We start from the raw sequence: 14,689 nt of genomic DNA, 5'->3' as shown, positions 1-14,689 counted from the left end.
TATTGCTTTGGATGCAGGAGACATTCATAATAGAGCCATAATGCACGCAAGTAACTTTTTTTTCTCTTTCTTTTTTTTCCCCACCAAGTAAGCAAACTACCTATGGGGTACAGAGTAAGAGTTTTAAAGCAGACCTCTTTGTCCATCTGTCACAACTTTCTGCCTGCTGGATTTGTTCTCTTGTGCAAACAAACTTGATTTCTTTCGACTACAGGAAAGAGAAGATAGTGTCTTGTTTGGGGTCTTTTTCAAAGATGTTCTTCCTTGCCGTAAATTCTCTTTCTGCGTTAGGGGCAAATTTCAGTGCTGTGTAGATCAGAGGTCCTCAGGAGTGAGAGATTTGTGCATTTATAACTTTTCTTGATGCCTATGTAAGAAAACTTATGAAAAAAGCTTAAGACTGAGTGATATATAATTTTTCCAGTGACATTTTTTTTTTCTTGTGGAACACTTCCTTTTGTTGCTTGAAAGAATACCAGGAGAGTTAAAAGCTTTGGCTTCTTCGTGGTATCTGGAGAGTCTTTGTGGATCTTGAAGCACTGGCAGGGCTTAGGGGCTGGCTTTCTGTTTCTGCTGTTAAAAAGGGAATCTTGTGAAAATATCCATGTCTGGGAGGGAGATCTCTAAGGGAAGAGAGTCTGGGGGGAAAGCAGGAGAGGCCCTGTTTAATAAAACAGCATCCAGCAAAGGGAAAACCTGAAAAAGAGAACTGATGTTAGGAAGCAAACCAGTTTTCTTTGGTGTATTGTACCGTTTGGTATTTAATAGCTGCTTTTCCTCACGCATGTTGAGTCTTCAGGGCCAAGCCAAAACGAAGCTCCACTTCCTGTTGAGAAAGGGGTTGTAAATTGAGGATTTTCCTGGTGCGCGTGTGGTGCTGAACCAAGGGTGGGTTGTGGAGCTTCTGTGGGGTACTGGCAGGTAGTTTATAGCAGTCCGCCTGGCCCATGCACAGTCTTGTTTGGTTGTTTCTGTCTTCCCCCCCCCCCGCCCCCCCCCACCTTGGACTTGAAAGAAGACTTTGTGTGAAAGCTGGTTTGTTTGTAAATTTTTGTCTGCTTTCTGGGATTGCAGTGTGGTGAAGGGCTTCTGAAGTTGGGAGTGGGGAGAAGGCTTGTGCAGTGGTTTGCAAAATACTGCTTTGGCAATAAGGCAGCCCCTTTGACTTTGTATGTTTATCATCATTCCTCTTGCTTCTCCCCTCATGCACCTCCTTCCTTGCTTTTTTTTTTCTTTTTTTTTTTTTGGTACCTTGCCATAAAAATGGGGCCTGTGTTTCCCAGGGCCCGGAAGCTTCTGGAAGGTTCTGGGGGAGGGGCATTCTGGAGGGATGCCTCAGGGCGGGGCGTTCTGTGGTGAGGAGGGCTAGGAGAGCCTCTGGGCGCCTGCCTCTCTGTCCTCAGGGACTGATTTCTTTCTTTCTTTTTGGTGTTTGGTTGTTTATGGTTTTGGACAATTTCGGCAGTTTTGGCCAAAATCTCAATTTACCTAAGGTACTGAACTGACTGGTACTGAACAGAAGGCAGGGCGCTGTTAGGGCACGCTTTGTGGAAAGGCATCGTGGCATGGCTGAAACATAGAGTGGGCAAGAGGAATGGTGAGGGGGCTGTGCTGAGGCAGTGAGGAGAGCAGCGTTTTTGGCGGGGAAGCACAAGAACAGGAGCAGGAAGGGTCGTGGCAGAGAAAAGGTCAGTCTGGGCAGGGAGGAGGTGGTGGGAGCCATGGTCCATGGAGGGGGAATGACAGCCTGAGGAGGAGGCCCCTTCCTGAGCTCGTGGTGGTCTCAAATCGGGCTCTCTTGTCAGCAAAATTATTTAGATTAAAAATTATATTTTTCCCTTTTTTCGCCAAACAAGATGGACGCCCCGTGGAAAACATGTGGGCTGGGTAATCTACACGTGACCATACATCATGCAACAGAAAGGATTTATTCCTAAATTGAACACAGTCTTCTAGCTCTTCTCAGTGTCCATGTTATAAATGCTTTTTTTCTAGAACACACATTAACATGTGCTAGAATCTGTCTCTAGAATCCAGTAATGTAAAACATCAAGATGCATTATAGACTAACTGTGCATAGAATAAACAAACAAAAACAAAAAAAAAAAAGAATCAGATTAACTCAGGTAAGCCAGAGCTAAAATCACTCAATACTTCATGATTATAGTAGTACTCTGCTGGAACATTTTACCACCATTGTTGTAGCAGGATCACTGCTGGCTAATAATCTTGGCATGAGATTTTTTTTTTTTAGCTGCATTTTTAGTGTGACTTAAATAACTTGAGGTTAATAGGATTAATTTTCTTCTTGCTTTTAACTGCCAGTTTTCTTCTTTCAGATCAAGCGTATTTTGACATATATAAAATATGTAATAGCATAATAAAACAGCCCTAATCTATGTATAAATTAGTTGGTGAAGAAAAACTGTATACAGAATAACTAATTAAGTATATCAGCATCCAGATCTTAAAAACTAACTATATGCTTTAATTACAGAAGTAGCTGCCAACTATTCTACTATAAAATTAGATGATGTAGCAATATTTTTGGAAAAAATAAAATTTTTGCTGCACCAGAAATCATCAACTTATCTTTGCACGTAATTAAATTCTAGCAAATGTAAACCAACAATGAGGACTGTAATACAGATAAGGAACTACATATGCTTTACTGCTTTTTAGTTATGTAGCAATATCACATTGACTAAGGTCACTGTGTGTTTCATCTTATTTGCAGTGCACCAAGCTTGTCTTAGCAGGAATGGAAATTCCCAACAAGACCGCAAGCCAAAATATAGCTAAGAATTAGTGACAATGCGGTTCTGATATGAATCGTTCTTGAAATGACCTGATAATCCATAAAGTTAATCTGCTTTTGCTTTTTTCTTGTTATGTATGCTCTTGCCTGTGCATATGCTCATCTCTTGCCTTTACAGTTACATGGTGTTTTGAAGGTACTGTATTTTTGCAAAACTTTGTTTTGCAACATCAGAAGTGATGGTCAGGTGTCATAAACCATTGCCTCAATCGGAAGAGTTTAAAGTGGTTGCACCATTCATTAGAAATGTACAAGGAATACAGCAGGGTGCCATTGAGGTTTAGAGCTGTAAGAAGGTTCTGAGAGAGAAAGATGCCAACTTTCTCTCTACTGAATAGGCTCAGAAGAGTGGATTAATCACCAAAGAAAATGCCAGCTTGCTTGCTCTTTGTTTTGAGTAATTATATAACTTTTTTTTTAAAAACAAATTGTTTCCTCAACACTATCAAATGTAGTTTTGATTTGGTGATCTTTATGATCTGAAAATCCTAGGACTGATATTTTGGGGTTGTCCTGTGCAGGGACAGGAGCTGGATTTGATGATCCTTGTGGGTCCCTTCCAACTCAGGACATTCTATGGTTTTATGATAAACGGGACAGGATTGATTCCAGCCAACAGATGCAGTGATTCACTTATGCAGTGTCTGATTGTCCAGGGATGTAAATGTCAGCATCAAAAAGCATTTAACAAATTGAGGTCAACTAATTGTACATGCTGGTAACGAAGAGATTGTGTGTCATATAGCTAGTATGCTGAACAGTTACTCTGATTTTTTGTCAGCTTCCATAGCTTTCTGTGTATTTGACTTTCTGAACCATAATTCAAAATAGGAGTGTGTACAGATCCAGGTAGTAGTGCTGATGACTGGACTGCAGTGCTGCTGTCCCGGTACGCTTCCCTCGTTACTTGCTAGCAAAGAACAATTGTTTAAACGTGGTCCCCTGGTAAGTAATTCTGTCTGTCTGTTCATCTCTACAATGTAACAACACATATGGCTTCCTGTAGCTTTAGGTCTGCTTCAACAATTAATTACTTCGTGTATGCGTATTTTGAATGTTTTTCTTCATCTAAGGTGTCAGTGCACTGGAACCATCCCTCAAAAACATGTAACAGCTACTAGACTAATTTAAAGTTCAAAATTTGAAACTGAGTAGGCAATTGTGGGTTATTAAAATAAATATGGGAAATAGTTATTGAGTCTCAACACAGAAATTCTTTGAAACTTCAGCAACTGGAATCTAATGTTGCCTCCTTGCATTGCGAAGGTTGTCTTCAGTCAATGAAAAGACTGTCATGTGCAGAAAACTGACATGCTGGGTAGCAAAAATTTACAGCAGACAAGAAAGGCAGAAGTCTGCTTAGTGGAGTGGAAGCAAAAGCATCTTGTCAACATATTTTAAAACAATTATTGGAGTTTTTCTTTATTTTTCTAAAACTTTTTCATTCCAGTAACTGAGGATTTTACACTGAACAGTTGTGTGCAATTATGCCATGGCACTATCCAATTAACCACCCAAGGTAGCACAGCTCAAAAAGATAGCTAAATGATACATCTCAGCAGTAGTCCACATTTGTTAACCAAGGGGCTGTAGCAATATTCTTCTGGAGTGGAGAATCCATTTTATGATGCCTGCATGCTGTTTTAAGGAGTACAATTTTTCTTTGTGTCCACATGTTCATTCTAATGATGAGTATATTTGTGCCTAATTACTTCAGACTAGAAAGTTTTTTTCCTCTCTTGTTTTTTTTTTTTGTTCCTCCCCCCGATGTGTCTTTTGTTCCTTCTTTCTGCCTGGTGCATATACATGTAAGATGTGGCGGATGTGATTTTGGTTCCTTTCTCCTGCCCATCTGAAATGAAGCATTCTGCTTCTGAAACTCGTTTCCAGTAGCGTAGCAAATGTTTTGTGCTGTTTGCTATCTACCTACCTTGGCCCAAGGCTTCGTCTTGATTGTGTGTTACTTGGTCATCTTCATTCCCACAGCCTGTAATGCCCTGGCCATGAGAGAAACGATATGTGGGCAAGCCATTCAAGTCTCACATAAAGTGTGTGTACAGCTCAGACTCCAGAACTCTCCCTTCAAGGATGTGATGTGTCCAGTTTTGACTGTTCAGTCTCATCTCTGGCAGCCCCAGAAACTTCTAGAGCTAATCTTTTGAGTCAGGCAAGAAGACCACTGTCCTTTTTGTCTTCTTGCAACTGTGCTATATCTAAGCTTTTCTATGACTGTGGTTAAGATGTCATAGTATCTGGGGTCACCAGGCAGTCTTGTCAGGTAAGTGACATTCTTCTTGCCAAAGCAGTCATCTATGACTGTGGACTGCTGTCGGCAAACACTGCGAGTTTGGTTTTCTGTGTGGCTGAGCAGCATCAGCTGCCTTTTGTCGTTATTCCTGGAACCGTTTACAGGCTTCAAGGACAGTACTGGCTGCATTTCAGCGCTGGCACTGGAACAAGTCCCTGCCATTACACTTCTTCAGTCATTCATCCTCACAAATGTGCTTTTCCAGCACTGATATTTTAGCAGCAGAAGCACAAAGCAACATTCCCTCCCAACACTGCAGTTCCTCTTTTGCAGCAGTATGGTGAGCAGCGCTTTCATACTTCTCCTTGCAGAAGATCTTGCTGCAGAAGTGTAAAGGACATGCCATCCTTTGAGTTAGTGCACCTCTGTGTAGCCAAAGGGAACAACAGGTTTCTGAGGCCTGTTGTTAGTCTGTTCTAGCTGCTGGCAGGCACTGGAGCTTGGGCCCTGGTTTTCAAAGGCAATCTCCCTTAATTAAGTTCCTTAATCCTTAAACTGTGAATCCTTTCTCTTAACCTGGGAGAACAAGGAACTGATTCACTAGGACAACCAGAGGCCTTTCTGCAGCTTCTGTGGAGCACACAAGAACATGTGCATGTTTCCTTCTGAAGAAGCTGAGTCCTACCTCTCTCTGAAATCTCACGCTACCTTTTTCTATCCCTAGGATTTTGCCACATCCCATGCTGGAGCTGGTTCAGGTAGTAGGGTAGTGTTCGGTTTTGTGCTGTTATGTGTCTGATGTAAGAGTTCTCAGTTTTCAAGGAGCTGGATGCCTGCCTCTGTGCAGCATACTTTTCTCTGATGGTGGCAGGTGCACTAGGGAAGGCTAAAGCTGCATGATCTGGAGAAACTGACTTACCACTCACTTTCACTTCGCTTCTGCCCGGTAAACTATTGAGACTTGTTTGCCTGGCAAGGCTTCAAATTATGGGGCAAACTGACTTCTTCTGTGGTCTTTCTTCCATCTGGCACTAGAGAAAATTTCACGTTTATAGTGACGGATATACAGATGACTTCCCACATGACCTTCCAAGCTTTCTTTAAATGGGAGGGTGTACTGAATGACTTAGTGTTGTTAAGAGTAGTGTACCTTAACAACTTAGTACAGCTTGCATAAAAAAATGGGATTACTTTAATTACATTGGAGAAAATAGTTTTAATCAATTGATTCCCCCCCATCTCTTATTATTTACAGAGCATGATCTTAGAGGTCATCTGTTTCAGTTTTATAATTTTGCAACAAGTGTCTATAAAAACAGCTTTGGAGTAAGCATTATTGTTGAGTATCAGTTTGTTATACCCGAAATAACAAATTTTTAGGGGTCAGTGCACCAAGGTTTTTTAGTTGGTTTGTTGGGGTTTTTTTTCCCTAGTTATGGTTCATTTTGCCAGCACAAGGTCAAAATTTTTTTCTCTTTTTTGGGAAAATAGTGAGCAATGGTAAACTATTGTGTGGTATACAATCCAGCCTATCTCACCAGCCCCAAATCTGCAGAATCCTCTTCTCAGCATTCTGCCACCCTTTTGGAGGAACTCCAAACTCATTCTCTCATTCTCTTGGATCTGCAACATTAAGTAATAAAGCATATTCCCCACCCCTCCAAAACAAAAACCAAACCGAAAAATAACCCAGCCCAAAAACGTAAACTAAATGCAGGTCAGAATCAGAATACGATTGTATATAATGTGAAGACTCTGTCTTTGTTGATATGACGCTCAACTTAGGGTAGTAAATAAATATGATTCCTTTTGGTATGTGACTGAGTATTTGACTCCATGGAAAGAGTTATGTAAAGTAAGGCAGAGGGCTTGGAGTCCTTTTGTGTGTGTCTTCACCAGCTTCTCCTTTTGACCTGGGGTTGAAATGGAATAGCACCTGCCTTCCAGCATTTGGTGCGAAGATATTCTACTTCTATGCAGATGGAGATGAAATCTTTTTTGAAGGAGCTTTTCAACGTGCTCTTGAAGCTGTTCAGTTAATTCCATTTCTGTTGTCTTCTGCATGAGATTTCTTGTGTTCCTGTTTTTCTTTTTAACTGAGTTATCTGTGCCAAAACCAAATAATATGACTAGGTTGAATGAGAATGAAAGAAAGCAGTAGAAAGCTTCCCATTTACTTCAGTCAGCTTTAGGTCATAGCCACCAGTGTTTCTAGTATTGGTCAAGAAAAGCAAACATTCCCTCTTTCATAATTTTATTGGCTAGTTTAGGACCATTGACTATTGCAAGAGTTGCATGACAGTCAAATTTGAATATTGATTTTTAAAAGTATTCGGTTCGCATGCTTACGCTTCAATGAATTTCAGAAAGTAATAGTTGATCTTACAGGTTGGCATGCAATAAAAATATTTTTATTATAAAATAAGGTACCGTATAATGACAAATACATCGAGTAATTTGTTTTGCTTTATTTTGACATTTAACAGATGTGGTCATCTTAAAAACAATAATTGATGTAATACATGTCACAGAAAGCACACAACAGGGAAAGAAAACACTGAATAAAATGACATGGTTAATTTATTAAAACTTGGGAAACTACCAATGGCATTTCTCGTGAGTGTCATAACACATCTCTAATTAGTTTGGAAAGAGTGTAGGAGCCAAAGCACTGAGTCAAGCAGTCAGACTTCATATAAGTTGTAACGGGTAAAATATTCCTGGTTTTTTATGATGCTGATCATAGAATCATAGAATATCTTGGGTTGGAAGGGACCCATCAAGTCCAACTCCCTGCTCCTCGCAGGGCTACCTAAAGTTAAACCATATGACTAAGAGCATTGTCCATATGCTCCTTGAACTCTGGCAGGCTTGGTGCTGTGACCACTGTGCAAAAGCGAAGTGAGCTAGGATTGTAAGCTCACTTCACTGTGTATGCAAAACATTTATTTATAAACATATTTAAGTTTCCTGAGATGAAAAACTGTACTAAATGCTTTTGAAAGGGCAACAGTGTAATGTCAGCCTTACAAAATTATTGTTCCCTCTTTCTCTCTGTTTCAAGTATGCTTGGATAGCTGGCCAGTCTCCTCTTAAGAGGTCAGAGTGTGAATCAGTATACTATTATTTCTCATTAACGATCTCATTAACCAAGCACTTTCTTTAGCAAAATACCTCTTAGCAAACTGTATCTGTAAATACAGGATGCGATCTTCTGTATTTGTGCCAACAATATTTTTATTGTTTTTTTAAACACAGTAAACTTAAGTGCTGCTTTTCACTTAAAGAACTAAATCATTGTATATGGAAAGGGAAGATGTTATACTGAGTCCTAACCATGTGTTCAGGGTGATAAACCTCTTACAAAACTATGCCAGGGACTGAACAGCCCATCTTTATTACTAAGTGTTCTTGTACTGCAGTGTATTGTGTTCAATTACATACTGACCAGCAGTTAATTCTGCTTTAGCCCAGCAATTAAGCTTCGTATTGCCGCCAGTTTGTAGCTTCAACTTTGTCAACGTCGGTGTTAGTTTTAAATCTGTTAAGTCCTCCTCTTAGAACTACTTTCTGCCATGAATATTTCATTTTGTCCCTCTTCATTGTGTTCAGCCCAGCAGCATCCTTCGTCAATAAAATGAATTCAGAGGTGCTTCATATTGGATCCTGTGAAAGGTCTTAACTGACAGTCTGGAAAGATGGTGCATAATTCCAGCATCAAAGGATGCAGTCAGCCAAACAGATTTTTTTGAAGTTTGCTATGTACTGTATATAAAAATGGATCATGTTTGAGCATTAGTCAGATTAGACTAAGACCAGTGTGCCCAATTTTCTTTGCCTTTTGCTGAGTTTTCTTCTGATGTGTCACTATAAAATTATTAGAGAAAACCACAGGTTTACTTCAGCAGAAGCTTACCATGTTCTGGTTATAACAGAAGCCTGGCACAGTCAGCAGGGAGGCAGGGACAAACTAGGAAATCTCTCCTTCCTCTAAGCATTTTTGAGGCACCTTCTTTTGTATACTGATTATCTATAAACATATAAATATTTTGAAGTTTCATGTAGCAATAAAAAAAACCCTTTTGCTTGGAATGCTTTTGGTATTAGATATTTGCCTAAATACATTCTACTCAAACTTTCATTGGTTATCTCATTGTTAACCAAAACACACTCTTAACAATCCAAGTGATCTACCTTACAAAAAAAAAAAAGCATATATTGATTTTTCATTTTTAACCAAAAAGGTTACTGTAACCTTTTTGGGGCAATAGGTTCAATATGTCAACAGACTTGGAATGCCATTTGTTTCTTAGGCGTAGCTTTTTTTCTTTCTCTCTAAACCAGAAAAACCTCAGTGGAGTCAGCAGTGTGTCTTGCTTATTCAGGAGTGTGTAATAAAGAGAAGCTAGGAGGATGGACAGTATTGAAGTTAATAACTGATCCTTCACTTCAGAATTTTTTTACGCTGTTACCTCTTCTTTAATTGCTTGATATTTTTTGAATGGTATTACCAAGTATAAACTGTTTTTATAAGTACTATCCCTTATTTAATAGAATAATTAAAATACTGCTCTATCTGAAGTATTTTATTAAGCTTTCAGATGGGATTTATGATTGTTTTGTTGTATCTAAAACAGGTGCCCATAGCTTCTACTGACCTTGTGTCAATTCCAGAGTAATTTCTAATTGATTTAAACTCTGGCATTTTAAAACTATATATTAGAATACGTGTTGATCTTTGATAGCAGACTTTAAAAATGCACTTCTCAAAATACACAAAAAGTATAAAAAAGTGTAAATGGGGTCTACAGCCATTAAAGACATTTTTGTAGGAATACATCAATATCTACTTATAGCAATCTGGTGAGATTATTCTTGTATTGAAATTATAGTTTCAAATCATTAGATATTTGTCTGGAAAGCACTGGGGGATGGGGAGGAGAACGCTCCTATAAGCCTGAGTTCTTATAGCATTTGCAGTCCATTAGTTAGAAGATGCATTACTCATTTTTTCAGTAGCAGAAGATTTATGTCCTCCTATTTGCTCATACTTATGATTTTAAAGACATATGGAGTACTCATTTGAGAGAGAGTATTCATTTTTATATAAAAATATATTAAAAAAAAATGTAAAGTTATACAGAAACTTCAGTATGTGTACTATGAGGCACAACTAACATGCATATTTGTCAGCTCGAGTGGGGAGTTCAGCAGAAGGCTCTTGGTTGTGTGATGGTATACTATCAAGAACCCCAAAATCTGTACAATTTGCATTTTGAAGCTGTAAGACCAAAAAGAGCCATGAGAGGTGATTTTTCTTTCTGCTAGAACAGTTACAGGGAACTGCAAAGCACAGGTCCTATGTCTGTGTTGTGGCTGTCAGCATTATTATAAATCTGCTCATTAATAAGAAAACAAAGTTTAAAAATACCCTTAAAACATGCAGGGTTTAATTTCAAAATATGAAGGAAGAAAAATGAGTCCTTCTACAATGGTGGTAGTTACTAAATCAAGGAGAAAACAAAGGAGGACTTCTACAAATGCAGAAGTTCTTACAGAGCTAAGAAAAAGAACGGTCTTGTTTAGGGGCAGATATAGTCAGTCATCCCTTTTTGTGTAAGATGTACTATAGCACAGCTGTATACTGCATTTAAAGTTTTAAAATAATTAAAAATATGAAATCTGAGGGGGAAACAAAAATCCCATATTTTGAAGAGCAATGACAGCTGGAGTAATTCCTGCTGTGTTCTGAGCGCCATGAGATTTGTGGTTCTTGTGAGTCTCCATCAACAGCTGAGTTCCGCAGGCTTCAAGGGACTGGCCCATGCAGCTCTGCCTCTGGGCTGTCCTGCATTTCATCTAGGTATGACACTTCAGACTTTGCAAGGAGACAGTTAACAAAACCAAATTATTTTATGGGAATAAGTTAAGGCTTTTTTGGTTAGCGCAAACTGATTATTTACAGATACTTGAAATAGCACTTAGTCATCTAAAAGCGATGCACTAGTCTGGGCAAAGCCAGTGTTATACAGTAGAAATTCAGCACCGTGTGTTTCTTAGTAATTTGAGCAGCTTCTTAATCCTGTGTTGAGTGAAAACTCTGAATTTGCAATAGTGCTGTGTACAACTAGTTGTGGGGCACCATTCCACTGGGGCTTACACAGAGAAACACATGAACAAAGAAAAGCAGAAAAAGAAAAACAGTGAAAAATTAGTCTTCTACAGTGTGGTGGTAACTTTCCTCATGCCTTCACCTCTGGAAGCATCTCATACCTTATTTGGTCAATATGCCTTTGGTGTGATTCATCACCACAAATGTTTTTGTCTATCATGAACAAACCTGATAGTTTGTAAATTGCAGTCTGGGTGAAAAGATTCCTTTTGAAACGTCTTTTCAAAGCTAAATTTGTTCTGTTAAAAGATTGTTTTCTTATAAAGTAAACCTGTCTGTAGAAATTTTTTTTCTTCTGCATGTTTGAAATCAGGTCAAAATATTTCAAGATGATAGTCAGCTCAATGCATGACTTCACTGAAACTAGTTTTAATTTCTTCCTGTCTCTTTTGCTAGGTGGGTAGGGGTTCCTTCCTTGATGCTTGTGATATGCTGGGGAGGGTCTTTTGCATATATTACTGTGAGGGTAGGGGGAAACCCCATAGAGCAGATCTTGCACAAAGACAAACCCATTGGGGGGCGGAGCATGAAGTACCTATTCTACAGGTCAACAGTCTTCCACAAAGCACAGTATTTTTAGCTTTTTTCCATTTTCTTTTTCTAAACTAAGACTTTATAACTTGCTGTTGTTTTACCAGCACTTCAGACCTTCAAAACTTATTTTAAAGTGCCTTAGAAATCTGCTGTTTTGCAAAATGTTTTCACTGTCATATATACCAATAAACCAACATACAAAATCCTATATAACAAGACACCCAACTGCTTTTAGCAAATTTCTGAGGATTTCAGAGGATGTAAAGCCCTGAGAGGGCCTTGAAGACTTTCTTACCTGCAGCTGATTATAATTCTTCATAGTACATGGATGGGTTGTGCATATGAGCTTTCCCAGAGAAACTCTGGTTTGGAGTCAGCTTGGCTGAGCTAGTTTCAATAGGAATTTTCCCATTTCTGTCTGGTACAAGGGCTGGATAAGTTGTTTAAATGAGCCACCGGTAATTTTTCCCTTTCTTCATGTTTTACCTTTTAAATACGTGGGCTTGATTCTATGCTGTGTCAGGAGACTTTCTAATATGCCTTTTCATTCTGCACTACCATGCTGCTAATATATGTCATGCTTTTCTGGTGATCAAGGGGAGACTTTTCCATTTTAAGTTAAATAAATATTAAAATGTCATACCGTCAAATGTCAGGACTTCAGAAATACAGCCAGTATCTAGATTGGGCAGCAAAAATAATATTTAGTATTATAAACCTGAGAGACTTTGCCTACTCTGCCAGGATATTGTGACCTCATAAGAGGCTGCTGGTGACTCTGGTTTCACTGATTTTATTTTTTCGTTGATGGATTGAAGCTGTGATCTATCTTAGAATAGAATAGACAATTTCAGTTGGAAGGGACCTACAACAATCACCTAGTCCAACTGCCTGACCACTTCAGGGCAGACCAAAAGTTAAAGCATGTTATTAAAGGCATTATCCAAATGCCTCTTAAATACTGACAGGCTTGTGGCATTGACCATCTCTCTAGGAAGCCTGTTCCAGTGTTTGTCCACTCTCTTGGTAAAGAAATGCTTCCTAACCTCCAGTCTAAACCTCCCCTTGGCGCAGCTTTGAACCATTCCCACATGTCCTACTGCTGGATACTGGGGAGAAGAGCTCAGCGTCTCCCTCTTCAGGAAGCTGCAGAAAGCAATGAGGTCGCCCCTCAGCCTCCTTTTCTCCAACCGAGGCAAGCCCAAAGTCCTTAGCCACTCCTCATAGGACAGGCCTTCCAGCCCTGTCACCAGCTCTGTTGCCCTCCTCTGGATGCATTCGAGTACCTTAACACCCCTCTTAAATTGTGTGGCCCAGAACTGCACACAGTACGCAAGGTGAGGCTGCACCAATGCTGAATACAGCGGGATAATCGCCTCTTCTGACCAGCTGGTTATACTGGGTTTGATGCATCCCAGGGTACAGTTTCCACCTTACCATAATTCATGCACACACAAAGCGGGGGAAAATAGAAAGTAAGATATTTTCCTGTAATGATCACCAACAGTTTTCTTGCTCAGAAACTTCTACGTCTCTCAGCTGTGTGCTATAAAAATCTAATATTCGTTTGCTGTCAAGACTGTATTCTTAACACTGACAGCATGCTGCTTCCAACAAATACCCCTTGCGTTGTATTTGTAGAGATTCACTTCTGCCCTAGCTGTCTGTGTTGTCTGCTGCTGTGCTGAGAGACTTTGTTACTCTTGATGAGGCAAAAGAAGTATAATTGGCACAACCACAGGCTTTATTGACGTCTTAGGACTGCCTTTGGATCCTGGGCACCCTTGATGGCAGCCATTAACACCTTCCAGTATAGTGTCATTAGGCTACTAATAATGATTGTAATCCCTTGTTGAACTTTACAGAACCTGTCTTAAGATGTCATGGGAAATCACATGTAAACTCTGTAGATTACAGTTTCTGCTGTCATTATTGTAGTTTGCTGCACTGTTCTTTAGATATTTTAGGGGATTGCTTTGTATGAGGCATGTATTCCAACACAAAACCTCTTGTACATCTTTGCATTCTGTATGGTACCATTTTGATGGATGGCCCACTGGCACATACCAGAGAGGTTGACGGGAGTCTGGTCAAGAGTGGTTATTGTCAATTGAGCCTGAATTTAGCACAGGAATAAGGAAATATACTTGGCAGAGTGATTAATTATATCTGATAAGAATCAATAATCTTCTGTCAGTTTCTCTATACATTCTATTTGAAATGATTGATCTACAGTATCCACAATATTTTTATAGTGGTCATTAGCATGATATGTGGAAATGGAAAGGGGCACATGTATGTGAATGTGGTGTGAAAAACTTAGAGAAGCGATGTGATCATATAACTAAGCATTACTTAATCATGCTGGTGAAAGTTAATTGCATCATTCTTCACAGAATAAAGAACTATGTTCCCAAGAGATACTTGTTAAGTTTAAACTGGGAATAGCATGAAAATACCAGCAGTAGGATAATCACCTATATTTTTGCTATTTTTTTAAAAATAGCATGGTTGGTTAAACATATAATTGATTTTTTTGACCAACAGACAGCTGATGAAAAGAGAGGAAGGTATCTTTAATGATAATTAGTTAGTTTCAGATCTTGGCATCTATAATTCAGAATTACTGTTACACTGAATGTAATTAAAACAATTACTTAAGTGGGGTTTTGGGGGGGAGGGAATTTGTGACCATGACAGAGTTTAAGATAGATGTATCTTTATATTTGTTCAGCTGAATTTCAAAGGTAGAAATATTGTTTCAGGGTTCTAGGAAGGAGCAAGGAATTAATGACATAATTTTAATAAGCATTGTGCTTAGAATTTTCTTAAAACAAATACAAATGGACATTTGCACCATCAGATCATGCCTCGCTATATGAATAGTGAATCCTCAGAGAGAAACTTTCTTTGGATA

Source organism: Nipponia nippon, unplaced genomic scaffold (genome assembly GCF_047370975.1).
Source record: "Nipponia nippon isolate SJK-2023a ecotype South Korea unplaced genomic scaffold, ASM4737097v1 scaffold_3, whole genome shotgun sequence".
Classification (NCBI taxonomy): domain Eukaryota; kingdom Metazoa; phylum Chordata; class Aves; order Pelecaniformes; family Threskiornithidae; genus Nipponia; species Nipponia nippon.
The sequence above is the reverse complement of the archived record's forward strand: the minus strand, read 5'-3'. Positions refer to the sequence as shown.